Source organism: Emys orbicularis, chromosome 8 (assembly GCF_028017835.1).
Source record: "Emys orbicularis isolate rEmyOrb1 chromosome 8, rEmyOrb1.hap1, whole genome shotgun sequence".
Lineage (NCBI taxonomy): Eukaryota > Metazoa > Chordata > Testudines > Emydidae > Emys > Emys orbicularis.
In genome coordinates, this window is record NC_088690.1 from 73,783,118 (window position 1) to 73,804,452 (window position 21,335).

The 21,335-nt window shown below is 48.4% G+C and overlaps 1 protein-coding gene across 1 annotated transcript in view; it reads right to left on the reverse strand.

The window, feature by feature from the left end:
- The window catches only part of PCDH1 (protocadherin 1), a 143,565-nt gene that overhangs the window by 33,443 nt on the left and 88,787 nt on the right, over positions 1-21,335 (reverse strand). The gene's annotated exons all lie outside the window — the stretch shown is intronic.

Consider the following 21,335-nt stretch of genomic DNA (forward strand, 5'->3'; position numbering starts at 1 on the left):
CTGTGTTAGTATTATTAAAATAGGTATTAGATTATAAAAATGTGCTTCATGTTTAGACTTTATGAAGTGCTTGTAAATTTCTGCCTGCATTAATCTCACTTATAGTACCTGTGTCCCATGTTATAAGGTAATATTTGTGTTTGCTCTGTAACTGTAAATTACCAGACAGGAGAGAATCATTAACAAGTGCGAAATACTAATTTCCAACAGGAGGTGTTATCTCTTGCCCAACAAAAGAAGGCCTATCAACATGCGATGAACCATCGTGGAACATCAGAAGACAAAAGCTTTTGTAGGTTGCTCTTCCCTCACACCACCATGAAAAGGAGATGTACAACTGAATTCCTCCCAATTGCTCCTCTCTATTAGTGTGTGGTTCTGGGTAAAATACAGGTAAGTAAATTGACTATGAAAATTTGAAACTACTTTAGAGAGGAAACTTGGATGAGATTGTACGTACCCTTTTTCTTTCAAAAAGACTGTATATGGTGGTTCAGATGCCAAAGCATGCAATTCAGCCCCCCTTCTGACTGAAGTGATGGCTATCAGGAAAGACACCATCAGAGAAAGGTGCAATAAGGGGCATGTTGCTATAAGCTTAAACGCTGGTCCCATAAGTTTTGATAAGACTAAGTTCAAGTCCTGGGGGGAAATATGTTCTCTGATTTAAAAGTACAATCTTTCCAGGCCCTTCACAAATCTGATTGTCATATCATTAGAGAATATAGAATGGTTATCCACGTGAGGATGGAAAGCTGTATTGCTGCCAAGTGGATCTTGATAGAACAAGTTGCTAACTCTTTCCTTTTTTAGGTGCAATAGATAGTCCAGTATATGTTGGATAGAGGACTGCATCAATGAGATTCCAGTTTGACAAGCCTAGGTAAAGAAATGCCTCCATTTCGGCAGGCAAGCAGCTCTGGTGGAGGGCTTTCTACGATTTAATAAGACATGGCTAAATTGCTCCAAAAAAGACTGCCATGTGAGATTTAGCAATGGAGCTTCCAGGCAGTTAAATGAAGAACCTACAGGTTTGCGTGGAACAACTGATCTTGATCTTGGGAAATCAAGTCCGAGTGTAATGGGAGCAAGACGGGAGTTGCCTCTGACAGGTACAGTAGAGAGGAGAACCAGTGCTGGCGAGCCACACTGGAGCTATTAATAACTTGGGCTTGGTCCCGCTTGATCTTCAGTAGCACTCTGTGAAGGAGTGGGATTGGGGGAAAAGCATAAAACAGCTAGGGTAGCAAAAAAGCATCTATCATACAGCCCGGATTGTGGCCTTGCAGCGAGCAAAATTGATGACATTTTCTATTGGCCTTGTTTGGAAACAGGTCTATCTGTTGGAAAATAAGAACCTGAAAGAACATTTGTGACCTCAATATATTGCTGTTACACTCTGGACCTCAGGGGAACACCCATCACCCCAATGTTCATCCTTGTAAAATGATTGTGTGGTATCCAATGCAAAGTTTGTCATGTTGGGTGTCTTCAGAAGGCTCGTGATGCACTGAGCACTGTTGTTATAGTGATGTTATAGTAATTGTTACAGTAATGTTATAGGTTATAATTTCATGCATATAGTTATGAGGCTGAAAATGTATGGCTTAAAATAAGCCCAGGCAAAAACTCTCCAAGAGCAGAGAGGCACTTCACACCTCATCAGGGCAGGTATAAGACAAACCCAGTCCAGCCTCACAGGAACAAAGGATGCTGGCCTAGGCTGCAACAAAAGAATCATAGAATCATAGAATATCAGGGTCGGAAGGGACCTCAGGAGGTCATCTAGTCCAACACCCTGCTCAAAGCAGGACCAATCCCCAACTAAATCATCCCAGCCAGGGTTTCGTCAAGCCTGACCTTAAAAACCTCTAAGGAAGGACATTCCACCACCTCCCTAGGAAATCCACTCCAGTGCTTCACCACCCTCCTAGTGAAAAAGTTTTTCCTAATATCCAACCTAAACCTCCTCCACTGCAACTTGAGACCATTACTCCTTGTTCTGTCATTTGGTACCACTCAGAACAGTCTAGATCCATCCTCTTTGGAACCCCCTTTCAGGTAGTTGAAAGCAGCTATCAAATCCCCCCTCATTCTTCTCCTCTGCAGACAAAACAATTCCAGTTCCCTCAGCCTCTCCTCATAAGTCATGTGCTCCAGACCCCTAATCATTTTTGTTGCCCTCCGCTGGACTCTTTCCAATTTTTCCACATCCTTTGTGTAGTGTGGGGCCCAAAACTGGACACAGTACTCCAGATGAGGCCTCACCAATGTTGAATAGAGGGGAATGATCACGTCCCTTGATCTGCTGGCAATGCCCCTACTTATACACCCCAAAATGTCCTTAGCCTTCTTGGCAACAATGGCACACTGTCGACTCATATCCAGCTTCTCATCCACTGTAACCCCTAGGTCCTTTTCTGCAGAACTGCTGCCTAGCCATTCGGTCCCTAGTCTGTAGCAGTGCATGGGATTCTTCCGTCCTAAGTGCAGGACTCTGCACTTGTCCTTGTTGAACCTCATCAGATTTCTTTTGGCCCAATCCTCTAATTTGTCTAGGTCCCTCTGTATCCTAACCCTACCCTCCAGCATATCTACAACTCCTCCCAGTTTAGTGTCATCTGCAAACTTGCTGAGGGTGCAGTCCATGCCATCCTCCAGATCATTAAAGATGATATTGAACAAAACCGGCCCCAGGACTGACCTTTGGGGCACACCGCTTGATACTGGCTGCCAACTAGACATGGAGCCATTGATCACTACCCATTGAGCCCGACAATCTAGCCAGCTTTCTATCCACCTTATAGTCCATTCATCCAGCCCATACTTCTTTAACTTGCCGGCAAGAATACTGTGGGAGACCGTATCAAAAGCTTTGCTAAAGTCAAGGAATAACACGTCCACTGCTTTCCCCTCATCCACAGAGCCAGTTATCTCCTCATAGAAGGCAATTAGGTTAGTCAGGCATGACTTGCCCTTGGTGAATTCATGCTGACTGTTCCTGATCACTTTCCTCTCCTCTAAGTGCATCAGAATTGATTCCTTGAGGACCTGCTCCATGATTCTTCCAGGGACTGAGGTGAGGCTGACTGGCCTGTAGTTCCCCGGATCCTCCTTCTTCCCCTTTTTTAAAGATGGGCTCTACATTAGCCTTTCTCCAGTCATCCGGGACCTCCCCCAATCGCCATGAGTTTTCAAAGATAATGGCCAATGGCTCTGCAATCACATCCGCCAACTTCTTTAGAACCCTCAGATGCAGCGCATCCAGCCCCATGGACTTGTGCTCGTCCAGCTTTTCTAAATAGTCCTGAACCACTTCTTTCTCCACAGAGGGCTGGTCACCTCCTCCCCATGCTGTGCTGCCCAGTGCAGTAGTCTGGGAGCTGACCTTGTTATTGTTAAGGAAAATTAGCTTAAGCAACTGCTTCTTATGGTTTGAGGCCATTATCAGTTAAAAGTAGATTCAGCATGTACCAGGAGCCAGGGAGGGAGAAGAAGGGAGACATCTGGAAACAAAGAGATAAGGGATGCCAAGAATTGCCTTCTGTTGTAAGTTGCAGACCTGAGGCCCTCCTGAGGGGAGAAATTCCTAGCTCATTGCTACACTGGTCAGCACAGGGAGAGTGTCCAGCGGGGATAGGTGGTAGATAAGAAATATGTTTGTACATTGGCTAAAACTTACGGTGCACGAGGTTTGCATGCCTTTCGTTTTGTATATAGCTTGGCTGTGAACAATGTATGGGGTCCCTCCTAACTAGTAGGACGGTACCACGCCCGGGCGTAATAAACTTTGGCTTGGCTGTGTAATACTCTGCAGTGGTAAGTTTGTTTTACGTGCCTCGGCCTAGAACGAACTGTACGTGTCTTAAAGGTATAATTCGTAACAGTTTGGCGACCCAGATGGGACCCTAGGCTTGCCTCGATAGTGAGGCCAAACTCCTCCTCCCGGACGGCTCTAGCCGGCACAGGGTGAGTTCACCCTCGAGCACTCCAAGGAGCGGGAGCGTGGGCCGTCGCTTAGGCGGTAAGGTGGCACATTTGGTACGCTTTTGGTAGCCCTATAATGGGTTCTGGGCAGAGTTTCAGTAAGGGGACCCCTTTGGAGGAGATTCTTGAGAATTGGAAAAATATTTCTGGCACCCATGGGTTAGGTAGGAAAAGAGCTCTAATTTTGTGCAAGGTTGAGTGGCCAGCGCTGACTATTCAAATGCCCTTTGAATGGCCACCCAACGGCACTTTTAAACCAGAACAATTGACTTGCCTTAGGCAACAGCTGGAGGACAAACATCCAGCTCAAATGGATTATTGGTATGTTTGGGACAATTGGGCCTACGCCCGCGCAAAAGGACGTCTTTTGACTTCTAGCTTTTCCTATCTGTCAAAACCTCCTCCTCCTGTTCCTTTGTCTTCAGCTCCTTCCTATGAACCTGCTCCCTCTTGCCCCCCAGAGCCTCCTCCCTTTACCCCTTTGTATCCTGCCATGCCCGCTCTCCAGGCACCCCTTATGGAGACTCCGGCAGGGGTGAATACCCACAATGAGATCCGAACTCGAATAGTTTACAGTCCGTTCGGTCCTCAAGACCTAGTTACGTGGCAACAACAAATGCCGTGTCTCCGAACCGACCCGGGGAAGGTCCTACAAACGATCAGGTCTGTATTCAGGGCATACAATCCGTCTTGGGGAGATGTAGAAACTATTCTAGATACTCTTTTTACCCCAATGAAAGATTTAGCATTTTGGATGCTAATCGGCGTTGGGCAGAGGAAGACGCCACCCGCTCGCCGTGGCCAGCGGCAGATCCCGGGTGGCACCCCAACACCCCTTCTAACATGACCACTCTCAAGAGCGCCCGGTATGGCCTTTTAGAGGCCATACAGAGAGCGGGAAAGAAAACAGCAAATTGGTCTAAAATTAAAGAGTGCCAACAGAAGCCACAGGAACACCCCTCTACTTTTTTTGCCCGCTTAACAAGACAAGTTAGAATGTACGGGGGAGGGGTGAACCCAGAGGCGGAGGAACACCGCGCCTTGATGGTGTCTCATTTTGTAGAGCAAGGGGCACCTGACATCAGGAAATACTTTAGAAAGCACGTCCCAGATTGGCCAGGTAAGCCTTTAAATGAAATAGTACACCTGGCCACCTTTGTATATAACGGAAGGGACGAGGAAAAGGCAAAAGAAAAACGTAAACAGAAAAAGGAAGAGGTTACCATGTTAGCCGCAGCGCTGCAGGTCCCCTTTGAAAGTCAGGCTTGGCAGAAGCAGGGAGAATTTAATGGCAGGGGCCGTGGAAGGGGAAGAGGATGAGGTGGAGCATGGAACGGCACTAGAAATGGGATTTGTCATTATTGCAAGCAGCCAGGACACTGGAAAAAGGAGTGCCCTCTGCTTCCCTGAGGAACCCCCTGGAATCAGCCCAGGAAACAGCCAGAAATTAATCCTTCTTTTCCCCCGAACGCTCCCCAGGACCTAGCCGAGCCCCAGTGACTAGAGGCGGAGATCCTGGGATCCTTGGGAGAATCGGAATGGGATTTAGGGCTGCAGTTGCAAATCTATCTAAAAATTGGGGAGAAATTTGTGCCTTTCTTAGTGGATACAGGGGCTACCCTTTCCACTTTGACTTTTGTTCCAGGTTCTCTTTCTGATACGCAGGTTTGGGTGCAGGGGATTGAGGGGAATCCGAGTCTGGCTCCCCTCTCCTGCCCCGTCCCAGTGGAGCTCGGTTCTTTAAAATTGTCACACCAGTTTGTTGTTATTCCGGAGGGCCCTGCCAATCTCCTTGGACGGGATGTGCTAAGCAAGCTGGGAGCTCACATACACTGTGACCCCGAAGGACTTCGTATGTCTATCCCAGATGCGGCGATAGCTTCTTTTATAGCCTTGATTACGCCTACCCTTGAGGTTCCCGCCGAGTTGTCTGGCGTTCCACATGCCTCGTGGAGCGTGAACCCCACGGATGTAGGCCTCCTTAAATCAGCCACCCCAGTTAGTTTGAAGGTAAGGGGCGAGCCGCCTCCCTCTGTAAAGCAATACCCACTGCCTAAGGAGGTGGAGGAGGGCATTTCCCTTCTCATTGACAGTTATTTAGCTCAGGGGGTCTTGGTTCTGTGCAGTTCTCCCTGTAATACCCCCATTCTTCCTGTAAAGAAGCCCAAACCGGGTCCGGACAGACGCCCAGTCTACCGGTTTGTTCAAGATCTCCGCACGGTAAATGCTTATGTTGTAACCCCCCACCCAGTAGTCCCTGATCCGAGCACTATTTTGACACTGATTCCTCAGTCGGCTACTTGTTTCACTGTTGTGGATTTGTGTGCAGCATTTTTTAGCATCCCTTTGCACCCTGATTCTCAGTACTTGTTTGCGTTCACATGGAAGGGTCAACAACTAACATGGACACGCCTCCCTCAAGGGTTCTCAGGATCCCCCACTATTTTCCCCCGAATTCTCACTGAGGATCTAAAGGATGTGGTTTTGCCTAGTTCATCTGTCTTAGTTCAATATGTGGATGACTTGTTAATTGCTGGTTCTGATTATAATGCTTGTTTAACTGATTCGGTTGCTTTGCTTAGTGCATTAGCTAATAAGGGCCACCGTGCATCTCCATCCAAGTTACAGCTGTGCAAAACCCAGGTGATCTATTTAGGCTTTGTGATTCGGCCCGGAGAGCGTTTACTCTCTCCTGACAGGGTGCAGGCAATCCAGGATTACCCACGCCCGGCTACTAAAAAACAGTTACGGGCTTTCCTGGGGGCTGCGGGGTTTTGCCGACCCTGGATAGTGGCTTTTGGGGAATTGGTTAAGCCCCTGGTCCAGGCCACCACAACATCAACACCCGATCCTGTTCCCTGGACCCTTGAAATGGAAGCCGCTTTTGAATCCACAAAGAAGGCGTTGATTTCTGCACCGGCCTTGGGACTCCCAGATTACGGTAAACTATTTTTCCTTTTCAGCCACGAACAAAGGGGGGTAGCCAGTGGTGTTCTGCTACAGTATCTGGGGGACCGCCCACGCCCCATAGCCTATTACTCAGTGCAGTTAGACCCTGTTATTCGAGGCTCTGTCTCCTGTGTGCGGTCCATTGCCACCGCCGCTGTCATGGTTGAACGGTCGCGCCCTATTGTTTTGGGGCACCCTCTAACTGTCTGGGTTCCTCACGAGGTTGAGGTTCTTTTAAAACAGCATACAACGCAGGCACTGTCTCCACAGCGGGCTCATAAATATGAATTGATTTTGTTGGCTGCTGATAACATCACTTTACGTCGCTGTAACGTCCTCAACCCCGCTACGTTGCTACCCCTCCCGGAGGATGGCACGCCTCACCATGTATGTATGGATATCGTCGCTGAAAGCGGTAAGCCTCGATCGGACTTACGCAACTCCCCTCTAGACAACCCAGACCTATCCCTCTATACCGACGGCTCCTCGTATTATTTGGAAGGTCAATGGGTAACAGGCTATTCTGTTACCACCCAGACAGATGTTGTTGAAGCAGCCCCCCTTCCGCCCTCCTTCAGTGCTCAGGGGGTGGAGTTATATGCCCTTACCAGGGCTTGCCTGCTGTCTGTTGGGAAAGCTGTCACAGTTTATACAGACTCTAAATATGCCTTCGGGGTCTGCCATGCTACGGGGCAGCTCTGGAAGGAGCGGGGGTTCCTGACTTCCTCAGGCACAAAAATTGCCAACGGCCCCCTAATCTCTGCACTCTTGGACGCCATTCAGGCCCCTCTCAAGTAGGCAGTGGTTCACTGTTATGCACATCAGCAGCCTAATACCTCTGTGTCTCATGGTAATGCTTTAGCTGATGCAGCTGCAAAGGCTGCAGCTCTTCAGCCCCTCCTGCTGTCAGCATCCCTCCTCTTGGACACATCCTTCCCACCGACGGATTGGACACTGTTATATGCTGACGTGCCGCCAGATGAGCTTTGGGACTGGGAGCGCTGGGAAGGATCTGAAGGAATCGATCAGGTTTGGCGTATTGGGGACAAGCCTATCCTCCCCCGCCGCTATCTGTTCCCTGCCGCCCATTATTTTCATTCTTTGGGTCACGCTGGCATACAGGGCATGGCGGCTGCTATACTTAAATTTTGGGCGGCGCCTCATGTTTACCCGGCGGTGAAGCGAGCTCTTAGCTCCTGCTCTACTTGCCTGGCCTTCTCTGCAAGGTCTCGGCTCGATGCCGACTCGAAGGGGGGGGAGACCTTGGGCAAACTTCCCGTTTCAACGCTTACAGATGGACTATGCAGAAATGCCTAAAAGCTCAGGATTTCACCACCTCCTTGTAATAGTGGACCAACTTTCCGGGTGGCCTGAAGCAATACCAATCCGAAAGGCAGATGCAAGGTCTGTGGTAAAATTCTTAATGAAAGACATTGTATCTAGGTTTGGGGTCCCCGAAGTCATCGACTCGGACCAGGGATCACACTTTACCGCAAAAATTTAGGAGGAACTGTACCGGTGCCTGGGGATTGTTCGACAACTACATACTCCGTATCACCCCCAATCAGCAGGACAGGTGGAGCGCATGAATCGGACTTTAAAGACAATGGTAGCAAAATTTTGCAAGGAGACCGGACTTAAGTGGCCGGAGGTCTTACCTATAGTCCTGTGGCACGTAGACGGGCCCCACACATGCTCCTGGGTCTGTCCCCATTTGAGGTACTGTTTGGGAGGCCAGCTTTAGTCCCGGGAACTTATGTCCCCGCCCACACTAGCCTCTTGGATGGAGATGAAATCTTGGCCAGGTATGTTACCAGACTGCAAAAGGAGCTAACTGACAAACAGTCTGAGGCTCAATTGTTCCAAACTGCGCCACTAGGGCTACAGGTCCATCCCTTCAAACCAGGGGACTGGGTAATGGTAAAAAAGATTCCCCGTACTAACCCTCTGGAACCCCGGTGGGAGGGGCCGTATCAAGTTTTGTTATGTACTTATTCTGCTTTAAAAGTTGCAGGCAAAAGTTCGTGGATTCACCACAGCTACGCTAAGCTGGCACTGGGACCCCCACCTGGCCCTGACGAGCTGACTGACGAGCCACCTTGCGAATGAATGTCACTACCAACCCATGGACTAAACCCTCCAACTACTGGGACCCTTATACCCTGCCAGGACTTCTCATTTTTCTGTTTATTGGACTTACCCTGGTAGGGTTGTTTCTACGATACAGAAGGGGATGTCAGCATTGGTATGGTTTGCCTGGGGGTTCTTCTCCCTACTCAGAAGTTCAGTACAAGGATGGGAGGGTAACAGTTTCCTAAACTTAACTCATGCCATAATACAGGGTGTAAATCGAACCCAATGTTGGGTCTGTATTCATACCCCCACGTACATAGGCCAAGGAGTCCCGTTGGTGGGAGTACCTATCCCCCTTAACCGAACCCTCCAGGCCGGGTTGTGGACAGACACTACGTTTAACTGGAATGTTACAACCCAAACATGGTCTATTGACATGGTGGCTCAGGGTAGCTATGCCTTATGTGTATGGGAGCTGGCTGGTGCATGACCTCAGTCTTCTTGATGTTAATGGTGAGACCGAAGTTGTTGCATGCAGTTGAAAACTTGTCCATATTGACTTGCATTTCTGGCTCTGTACTAGCATTCAGAGCACAATCATCGGCAAAGAGAAAGTCTCGAAGTACAGTTTCCTTCACCTTGGTGATGGCACGCAGTCGCCTCAGATTGAATAGTTTCCCGTCAGTTCTATACTTCAGGCCTACTCCTTCAGTGCAGTGTTGAAAGGCATCAGTCAGAGTGGCAGAGAATATCATGCTGAACAAAGTGGGTGCTAAAACACACCCTTGCTTGACGCCGTTGGTGACTGGGAAGGCCTCAGATGTTTCACCGTCATCCAGGACACGAGCCATCATACCGTGATGAAATTGACGTACCATTCGTATAAATCTGTCTGGACAGCCAAATTTCGACATGATCCTCCACAGGCCCTGGTGACTGACAGAGTCAAATGCTTTCGTGAGGTCCACAAAAGTTGTGTAGAGTTCACGATTCTGCTCTTGACATTTCTCCTGTAGCTGATGCACAGCGAAGATCATGTCAATAGTCCCACGTCCCTTATGGAAGCCACACTGTGATTCTGGCAATAAGCCCTTCTCCAGGTGAGTGATCAATCGGTTCAACGGAACCCGTGCAAGAACTTTCCCCGCTGTAGAAAGCAGCGAGATTCCACGGTGATTGTCGCATACCTGGCGATTGCCCTTCCTCTTATAGAGGTGCAAGATGGACGCGTCTCTAAATTCTTGTGGAATAGTTCCCTGCTTCCAGAAGGACTGAAACAGCTCAGTGAGTTTCCGTAGCAGCACGGGTCCACCGACTTTGTACACCTCTGCTGGTATGGCATCTGACCCTGGGGCTTTGCCACTTGACAGCTGGTTGATAGCTTTCTTCACTTCGTCCTCTTCTGGTGAAGCATCCATGGAGTCATTGACTGCAACCTGGGGCATCTTGTCAATGGCCTCATCATTGATGACTGAGGGGCGATTGAGAATTGCTTCAAAGTGTTCAGCCCATCTCTGGAGAATCTGCGTCTTCTCTGTAAGGAGCACAGTACCATCAGAGTTCAGGAGGGGAAAGCTCCCAGAAGACTGTGGACCATAGAGTGTGTTGAGGGCTTCATAAAACTGCTTATAGTCGTTCCTGTCCGCATATGCCTGTATTTCATCTGCTTTGGCGCTCAGCCACAAGTCCCGCATTTTGCGCAGTCGGTTCTGTACTGTTCTGCGAGCATTGATAAAGGCGGTCTTCTTTGCCGCTGAGGATGGATCGTTTTGATATGCACGATGCAGGTGGTGCTTCTCAGCAAGTAAGGCCTGGATTTCTGCATCATTTTCATCAAACCAGTCTTGCCGCCTGCATGTGGAGGGCCCCAATACCTTCGATGCAGCTGTATGGACAGTGTTGCGGAATCGCTCCCAGTCTTTCTCAGCATCATCCTCAATACGAAGATCAGCAAGCTCATTCTCTAGGTCTTCCGCTAGATTTTCAGTGATGTGGCTGTTCTTCAGCTTTGAGCCTTTTGAGAGCCTTACAGCCTTGTGGTCGTCTCTTCAGCATGATACGGAGCTTCATTTTGGATACTATGAGCCTATGATCTGTCCAACAGTCAGCGCCACACATAGCTTTTGTAACCCTGACATCTTGTCTGTCCCTTCTCCTGATGATAACATAATCGATCAAATGCCAGTGCTTGGAACGGGGATGCATCCACGAAGTCCTGTTACGGGTAGGAAGGCAGAAGACCATATTGCTGATCAGAAGGTCATGTGCTGCACAAGTTTTCAGCAGTAACAGGCCATTGCTGTTACACTTTCCCACTCCATTTTTCCCGATGACTCCTTCCCAGGCTGCGGCATTGCATCCGACTCTTGCGTTAAAACCGCCAAGCAGAATCAGCTTGTCTGTGCGGTGCACTGACAATAGCAGAGTATCTAGTTCTTCGTAGAATTTATCCTTCACATCCTCTGGGTTGGTCATTGTAGGAGCATATGCGCTGATCAATGTAGCTTGTTTTCCTTTTTGAAGCGGAAGCTGCATTGTCATGAGCCGGTCATTCATACCCTTGGGGGAACTGGCAAGTTTCCGAACAAGATGATTCTTGATGGCGAAGCCAACTCCAGATTCACGACGCTCATCACTGCTGCGGCCACTCCAGAAGAATGTATAGCCACCGCCTGACTCAGACAGCTGTCCTTCATTAGCAAGGCGAGTTTCGCTAAGGGCTGCAATGTTAATGTTGTAGCGTGCGAGCTCTCTAGCGACAAGTGCTGTTCTTCTCTCCGGTCTGTCTGCCGTTATGTTGTCCAGTAACGTGCGCACATTCCATGTGCCAATAGTGATCGGTGTCACTCTAAGTTTTGTTTTTGTTTTTGTTTTTGTTCGACCGCTTTTGTGGGATCCCCGCCAGCCGCGGTATGCTGGCCAGGGTAAGGTGAAGCAGGCAATGTTTAGGGCACCTTTTCTAGCCCCCTCCTCGTTCTACGGAGGTGAGCAGTGCAATCCTGAATAGGGCTGCTCAGTCGCTCAAGAAGATGCCGAGCTCCACTGCTGCTTCGGTCAGTGAGGAACGACCATTATGCCTGAGCCGCCTATGTGCAGGTCCGCGGCTACAGCTCCCAGTGTATCCAAACCTGCTGCTTCGTCGCTCGCCCATCACCACAGGACTTGATATGATGTAATATGATATGATATGATGTCGAGACTTGCGCGTGAATTGGATTAAAGTGAGGGAGAGTTGCGCGCATCAGCCTCACTCTCTCTTCCCAGTTCCTATCTGTATCCAGTGGCAGGACAGAAGTCGAGACGGTTGGAGATAGGGCAGGGTGCAGTGGATGACCAGGATGCCTACATGTCTTCTCGTGCTCTTAAGCGTTCCACAACGCTGGCTGTCACCGCCTGCCTGACCATTGAACCAGGTTGAACCAGGTTGCCTCAGTCAGCCGGATCCAGCCTTCGCATGCAATGGGTAGACAGGCCCTAACTCACCGAAAGTCTCATACTCATCGGCTACCCTCACCTGGTTTAGCCTGCCAGTCGAGACGGTCTCTGGGGTGTGGCCGCTGTCGCATGCTGACAGCTACTTGGAGCCACAGGTGAGAGCTGGGTGTCAAGTGGGGACCAAAGTAGATGAGCTACTCCTAGGAGTACGACTGCTCCCCCATCAGAGGTACTACCCCTCCCTGACAACCCCATACACCCTTACTGGGCTTACTGCCAGAATCACAGTGTGGCTTCCGTAAGGGACGTGGGACTATTGACATGATCTTCGCTGTGCATCAGCTACAGGAGAAATGTCAAGAGCAGAATCGTGAACTCTACACAACTTTTGTGGACCTCACAAAAGCATTTGACTCTGTCAGTCACCAGGGCCTGTGGAGGATCATGTCAAAATTTGGCTGTCCAGACAGATTTATACGAATGGTACGTCAATTTCATCACAGTATGATGGCTTGTGTCCTGGATGACGGTGAAACATCTGAGGCCTTCCCAGTCACCAACGGCGTCAAGCAAGGGTGTGTTTTAGCACCCACTTTGTTCAGCATGATATTCTCTGCCACTCTGACTGATGCCTTTCAACACTGCACTGAAGGAGTAGGCCTGAAGTATAGAACTGATGGGAAACTATTCAATCTGAGGCGACTGCGTGCCATCACCAAGGTGAAGGAAACTGTACTTCGAGACTTTCTCTTTGCCGATGATTGTGCTCTGAATGCTAGTACAGAGCCAGAAATGCAAGTCAGTATGGACAAGTTTTCAACTGCATGCAACAACTTCGGTCTCACCATTAACATCAAGAAGACTGAGGTCTTGCACCAGCCAGCTCCCCACGCTCCGTACTCAGAACCATCCATCACTGTAAATGGACAGAAACTTCAGACAGTGGACCACTTCACGTACCTCGGCAGTACCCTTTTCCGAGCAGTGTCAATCGATGATGAAGGAAACTGCAGAATTGCTAAAGCCAGCTCTGCATTTGGCCGATTGCGCTCCAACGTTTGGGAACGTCGAGGGATCAGCCTACCAACGAAGCTGAAGGTCTACCGAGCAGTGGTGCTTCCAACTCTGCTGTACGCCTGCGAGACGTGGACTGTCTATCAGAGTCATGCACGAAGGCTCAATCACTTCCACATTTCCTGTCTGCGAAAGCTTCTAAAAATCAGATGGCAGGACAAAGTGCCCGATACTGATGTCCTTACTAGAGCCAGTCTGCCGTCAGTTCTCACATTGCTGATGAGAGCCCAGACCAGGTGGGCCGGACATGTCGTGAGAATGTCAGACGAACGCATTCCTAAACAGCTCTTCTACGGAGAACTAACTCAGGGAAAGCGCTCCCATGGAGGACAAAAGAAGCGGTTCAAGGACACGCTGAAGACCTCTTTGAAGTCCTTCGAGATCAACACCGCTACATGGGAAACCTTCGCACTGAACCGTCCAGTATGGCGCAGCCTCATTCACACAGGCAGTAATACCTCTGAGGCGAGGCTTATTGCTGAGGCTGAAAAAAAGCGTGAGCTGCGCAAGTCCAGAGCTGCTCGTACATCATCGACAGTGCCATTACATGTCTGCCCGACGTGTGACAGGACGTTCCACGCCCGAATTGGACTGATCAGTCATCTTCGGACGCACAGAGCCCGGTCATCGAAAGAATGAGTTGTTGAGGTCCTTATCGATAACGATGGACGAACATCATCATCACGACGTAAGGGTGCAGGGAATGCAGTTTTCGTGGGAAACTTCGAAGGGTGTAGTGATACCACCCAAATCAGCTCCAGTGCGGCAAGCCCCTCCAAGTATTCCAGAGCACCGTGGCCGGTCCCTGAGTGATTAGGCTGGTACTGGTTATGCAACCGCACGGCATACAAAGCCCTCCCGGCGGGATGGTGCGGCACATGTACCTTAGGGGCCATAGTACCTGCTGTTACAGTACACTAGACCTTGACCCTGGGAGAAATTCGGAACTTGACATGGAGAAACCGACGAAGTGTTCCTTTAAACCCCCTCTCTGAACGACCTACAGGCTTTCACTCCTTTGTGTGTTGGTTCTTGCCGTGGGTGGGGGTGAGCGAATTGGAAAAGGCCATAGTCAATATTTCGGCAGCCTTAGAATCAATGGCAAATGCTACCGCAGACGCCTTATCAGCCCTTCAGGTTGAGGTGACTCAGTTACCCTAAACTACGTTACAAAACCGTTTAGCCTTGGATTATCTCCTTGCCAACCAGGGCGGGGTTTGTGCCCTGGTTAACTCAAGCTGTTGTGTATTTGTAAACCAACATCGTCGGGTGGAAGCTGATATTCACGTCCTCATGCAACAGGCCTCCCTGCTTCATCGTGTCAGCCTTGATGATACCAGCACCGGGTTTCAAGAAGCTTGGAACTGGTTCACTTCCTGGCTACCGGACTTGGGGGCTTGGGGCCGACGTATTGTGTATTTAATCCTTCTGGCGGTTGTTGTTTTTGTATTATTTTTTGTATGTCTGCAGTGCTGTAGTATGTGCTGCCGACAGCTTTTAGCTTTGCATCGTGGTTATTCTGCCCCAATATAGCTTACTGACGTACAAATAAAAAGGGGGGACTGTTAAGGAAAATTAGCTTAAGCAACTGCTTCTTATGGTTTGAGGCCATTATCAGTTAAAAGTAGATACAGCATGTACCAGGAGCCAGGGAGGGGGAAGAAGGGAGACATCTGGAAACAAAGAGATAAGGGATGCCAAGAATTGCCTTCTGTTGTAAGTTGCAGACCTGAGGCCCTCCTGAGGGGAGAAATTCCTAGCTCATTGCTACACTGGTCAGCACAGGGAGAGTGTCCAGCGGGGATAGGTGGTAGATAAGAAATATGTTTGTACATTGGCTAAAACTTACGGTGCACGAGGCTTGCATGCCTTTCGTTTTGTATATAGCTTGGCTGTGAACAATGTATGGGGTCCCTCCTAACTAGTAGGACGGTACCATGCCCGGGCATAATAAACTTTGGCTTGGCTGTGTAACACTCTGCAGTGGTACGTTTGTTTTACGTGCCTCGACCTAGAACGAACTGTACATGTCTTAAAGGTATAATTCGTAACATTATACTCCTCTCTGGTCATTTGTCCAATCTTCCACTTCTTGTAAGCTTCTTTTTTGCGTTTAAGATCAGCAAGGATTTCACTGTTAAGCCAAGCTGGTCGCCTGCCATATTTACTATTCTTTCTACACATCGGGATGGTTTGTTCCTGCAACCTCAATAAGGATTCTTTAAAATACAGCCAGCTCTCCTTTCCCCCTCATGTTATTCTCCCAGGGGATCCTGCCCATCAGTTCCCTGAGAGAGTCAAAGTCTGCTTTTCTGAAGTCCAGGGTCCGTATTCTGCTGCTCTCCTTTCTTCCTTGTGTCAGGATCCTGAACTTGACCATCTCATGGTCACTGCCTCCCAGGTTCCCATCCACTTTTGCTTCCCGTACTAATTCTTCCTTGTTTGTGAGCAGCAGGTCAAGAAGATCTCTGCCCCAGTTGGTTCCTCCAGCACTTGCACCAGGAAATTGTCCCCTACACTTTCCAAAAATTTCCTGGATTGTCTGTGCACCGCTGTATTGCTCTCCCAGCAGATATCGGGGTGATTGAAGTCTCCCATGAGAACCAGGGCCTGTGATCTAGTAACTTCTGCTAGTTGCCAGAAGAAAACCTTGTCCACCTCATCCCCCTGGTCTGGTGGTCTATAGCAGACTCCCACCACGACATCGCCCTTGTTGCTCATACTTCTAAACTTAATCCAGAGACTGTCAGGTTTTTCTGCAGTTTCATACTCAGCTCTCAGCAGTCATACTGCTCTCTTACATACAATACAACTCCCCCACCTTTTCTGCCCTGCCTGTCCTTCCTGAACAGTTTATATCCATCCATGACAGTAGTCCAGTACTCCATACTTTGGTCAGTATGGGACTGCGATGAGGTAATGCTCACCTGACTCTGAAGGAGGGTGATGGGGGGCAAAGCCAAGAGGGAAGAAAGAACATGCTCTCTCTCTCTTCCACCTACATCTACAGACACCACACCAAGCAACTGAAGCACTGATCAAAGGGGAGAGCCTGGCTGAAGAGCAACCAGCCAGCCTGTGGTGAGAAGCATCTAAGTTTGTAAGGCGTTGAAAGTGTTAAGATCAGCTTAGAATGTGTTTTGCTTTTATTTTGTTTGACAAAATCTGACTTGTTATGTTTTGACTTATAATCACTTAAAATCTATCTTTATAGTTAATACATTTGTTTGTTTATTCTACCTGAAGCAGTGTGTTTGGTTTGAAGCATGTCAGAGGTTCCCCTTGGGATAACAAGCCAGATACATATCAATTTCTTTGTTAAATTGATGATTGGTATAACTGGACACTGCAAGACGGAGGTTCCTAGGGTTGTGTCTGGGACTGGATATCTTAGCTAGTGTCATTCGGCTGCACAGTCCAAGGAGCAGCTTACATGCCAGAGGCTGTGCATGAACAGCCCAGGAGTGGGGGGTTCTCACGGCAGAGCAGGGTAAGGCTGGCTCCCAGAGTCAAGGATTGGAGTGACCTAGCAGATCACTGGTCCGGATAACACCAGAGGGGAACGTCACAATTGCCACATGAAAGTAGGCATCTCTTAAATTGTAGGCAGTCCCCAGGATCTAGGGAGGGAATAATAGAAGCCAGGGTGATTGTGTGGAACTTTATCTTTTTGAGCTAACATAGGTCCAAAATAGGTCTGAGACTGCCCTTTGGCTTGGGGATTAGGAAATAATAGGAGTAGAAACCCTTTCCTCTGAGATTTTGCGGAACCTACTCTACAGCTGAAGGACAGACTAAACCTCCTGAATTAAAAGTTTGCCATGACAGTAGTATGGCAGGAAGGGGGAGGGAGAGCGTGGGAGAACTAAACTGGAGGGTATATCCCACTTCTATGTGGCTTAACACGCAACAGTCTGTAGTAATGAGGGACCAAGCACTGTGAAAGTGGGAAAGGCGGTTTGCAAACAAACAAAAAATGGGGTCTAGCATCCTGGGAACTGGTACGGCCTCCTAAAGGCCCATCTGAATGCCTATTTAGCACCCCTTGGGTGTCTAGATAGGGCAGGCATTGATGCAGAGGCAGAAGGAGGAAATAGTCTACGCATATAACACCTACTCTTCTTTCTCTGTAATGGTGGATCTGCTGCAGGCAGAAGTGCTTCCTGGATGGGGTTGAGGTATATAAACCCAGAGACTTTAAGGCTGCCCTGGAGTCCTTCAAACCATGGAGTTTAGATTCTATTCACTCCAAAAAGAGTCATGACCCTTCAAAGGGCAGATCTTGTAAAGTTTGTTGGACCTCCTATGGAAGCCCTGAAGACTGCAACCAGGAGCACCTGTGCATGGCCACTGCAGAAGCAATCGACCTGGATGCTGAGTCCGCTGAATCCAGTGCAGCTTGCAATGAGGCTCTTGCCACAGATTTCCCCTCGTCCACTTACAAGGAGACCTCCTGCCTAGTATCTTCTGGCAGCATGTCTCTAAACTTGAGCATTGTGTCACAGACATTAAAATCATATTGGCCCAAGAGCACCTGCTGATTGGCAATCCTAAATTGCAGACCCCTCCTTCCCAAGTAGAATAAACTTTCCTAGCAAACAGATCTAAATTTTTGCATCTTTTGATTCAGGGATTGCACCTTATAGAAGATAGAATCGTAGGACTGGAAGGGACCTGGAGAGGTCGTCTAGTCCAGTCCCCTGCACTCAAGGCAGGACTAAGTATTATCTAGACCTTCTCTGACTGGTGTTTGTCTAACATGCTGTGATAAATGAAGGGGGTGGGGGATAAAACTCCCTTTTATGGACACCCAGCCAGCCAGTTAGTTATAAAGTCCCTCTTGGTCGCTGTTCTCTGCTTGCTTTACCTCTAAAGGGTTAACAAAGTCCCCCAAGTAAAGGAAAAGAAGTGGGCACCTGACCAAAAGAGCCAATGGAAAGGCTAGAACTTTTTTAAATGGGGGGGAAACTTCCCCTTTGTGTCGGTTGTTGTTCTCTGGGAAAGAGGGGAACAGGGAGCAGTTATGCTATGAGAAGCTTTAAGCCAGGTATGATCATAGATCATCAGATCATACCTAGAACTACTTATTTGGAACCCCCAAATGTGTAAGTAGATCAGGAATGTTTAGAAAGACGTGATTAGGTTTATTTCTGTTTATTTCTTATGGCTAGTGGACTCCTCTGTGCTACCCCCAGATGCTTTTGTTCTGCTTGTAACCTTTAAGCTGAACCTCAAAAGAGCTATCTTGATGCTTAATTTTTGTAATTGTTTCTTTTAAGATCTAGCAAAAAGCCTAAGTTCAAGATGTATTTTATTTCTTTTTGTTTTTAATAACATTTACCTTTTTTAAGAACAGGATTGGTTTTTTTGTGTCCTAAGAGGTTTGTGCATATGTTGTTTAATTAGCTGGGGGCAACAGCTGTTTTCCTTTGTTTTTCTTTCTCAGCTCTTCCCCGAAAGGGTGGGGGGGGGGGGGTGAAAGGGCTTGAGGGTACCACACAGGAAGGAATTCCCAAGTGCGCCTTTCTGGGTTCTCAAAAAAGGGTGGTTTTTTTTGCATTTGGGTGGTGACACCATCTACCCATCCAAAGTCAGAGAGAAACTGTAACCTTGGGAGCTTAATACAAGCCTGGAGTAGGATGAAGGGGTCTGCCAGAGTGCCTTAACGGGATCCATATTTGCCTCATTGAGAGGCAAGGTCACTCTGGAAGGATCTGCTGAGGCCAAAATATCTATCAGGAGGTGCAAGGATTCTTTCACTTCCTCCACCTGGATGCCCAGGCTTAAGTCCACCCTCTTTAACAGGGGTTCTCAAACCCCCTCAGGGGGTCACGAGGTTATTACATTGGGGGTCGCAAGCTGTCACCCTCCACTCCAAGCCCTGCTTTGCCTCCAGCATTTATAATGGTGTTAAATATATAAAAAAGTGTTTTTAATGCATAAGGGGGGGTCACACTCAGAGGCTTGCTGTGGGAAAGGGGTCACCAGCACAAAAATCTGAGAACCCCTGCTCTTTAACAATTCTTGATGGGCCTTATAGTCATCTGGGGGAGGCGAAATGCCCCCTGATGAGACTGCGACATCAGGAGAAGATGAAGAGGAGGCCAGCACAGGCTCAGGCTGCTCTTCTTCCATCACTTGTCCAGTGGGGACCTCCTCCTCCAGCTCTTGTTACCTGGTACTGGGCTCAGGAACAGGTTCAAGAACAGAAGGTGCCTGGTGGGCAGATACTGCACACCTCTCCAAGGCGACTGAATAGGAATGCCTAAAGTATAATCTAGAAAATGGGGGGAAAGCCCCCAGATTCCAAAAAGGCAACTGGACAAGTGTAGGCCTCAAGCGACCTCCTGGCCACCCACTTGATAGTACTCCTGCAGAAGAATCCCTTGCAGGGTAGTAGTGCTTCGATGGGGACTAGAGAGAGTGGCTCCAAGGTTGGGAAATGTAGGACCCAACCTCTGATTCATAGGAGGATGGCTCTTCTTCCGGTAGCCATGGAGGTGCTGCTGCCGATGGTGCCAGTGACGGAGGCCAAGTCGCACGTTGCAGCATAGCAAGCATTGTGGGCTTCCCCCCTCAGTGGTACCAAAGGACAAGCCATCTGAGGCAAATGGAGCTGACATGGTACCGGGCACTACAGCGATGTTGTTGGAGCCCCTGTGTCCGGTTATACCAAGAGTGCTGACTCCTGTACTGTTGGTGATACCAGCACGGAAAGTGACAAGAGATCGTTGGTACTGACCACGCTTTAAGCATTTGAAGCTGCCAGAAATTTCTTGTGCAGTTCCACAGATGTGGAAGATGCTCCCTCAGGGTCTGGACTTGACAGTACCTGCCTCAATGCCAGAGTCATTGCTGCTGGTTTCTGCGGTGCTGGAGAAAAGGGAGTGCTTGACTTCATCTGCATTCTCCTCTTAACCCCATGCCTAGCAGACTTTGATGCCAGAGATCTACTTTTGGTGGGCTGCTTGGAGGTCTTATGACTCTTCCCAGGCAATCCGGAGGGTGAGCCATATTGGAACTCAGGCAAAGTAGGAGGCACACTCCTAACCGATGCAACATACTGACCGAACTGGCTCTGACAGAGGTCTCAAGCCTGCCTCAATAAGCAAAAAATTTAGCCTGACTTCACGGCCCTATTTTATGAAAGGGTTAAAGTCACTGCAGAGTTGGCACCATATAAAGGGGTCAAATTAAATGTATACCCCCAAATTAAAAATCACAGTAAGAGAACCAAAAAAGTGCCACCATGGCTAAACAACAAAGTTAAAGAAGTGGTTAGAGGCAAAAAGACATCCTGTAAAATTTGGAAGTTAAATCCTACTGAGGAAAATAGAAAGGAGCATAGTCTGGCAAGTCAAGTGTAAAAGTATAATTAGGCAGGCCAAAAAAGAATTTGAAGAGCAATTAGCCAAAGACTTAAAAATTAACAGCAAAATATATTTTAAGGACATCAGAAGCAGGAAGCCTGACAAACCATCAGTGGGGCCAGTAGACGATTGAGCTGCTAAAGGAGCTCTCAAGGAAGATAAGGCCATTGCAGAGAAGCTAAAAGAATTCCTTGCATCGGTCTTCACTGCAGAGGATGTGAGGGAGGTTCCCACACCTGAGCCATTCCTTTTAGGAATCAATAACAGAATGTTGGGAATCATTAGGAAAGGGATAGATAATAAGACAGAAAATATCATATTGCCTCTATATAAATCCATGGTACACCCACATCTTGAATACTGCATGCAGATCTGGTCGCCCCATCTCAAAAAAGATATATTGGAATTGGAAAAGATACGGAAAAGGGAAACAAAAATAATTAGGGG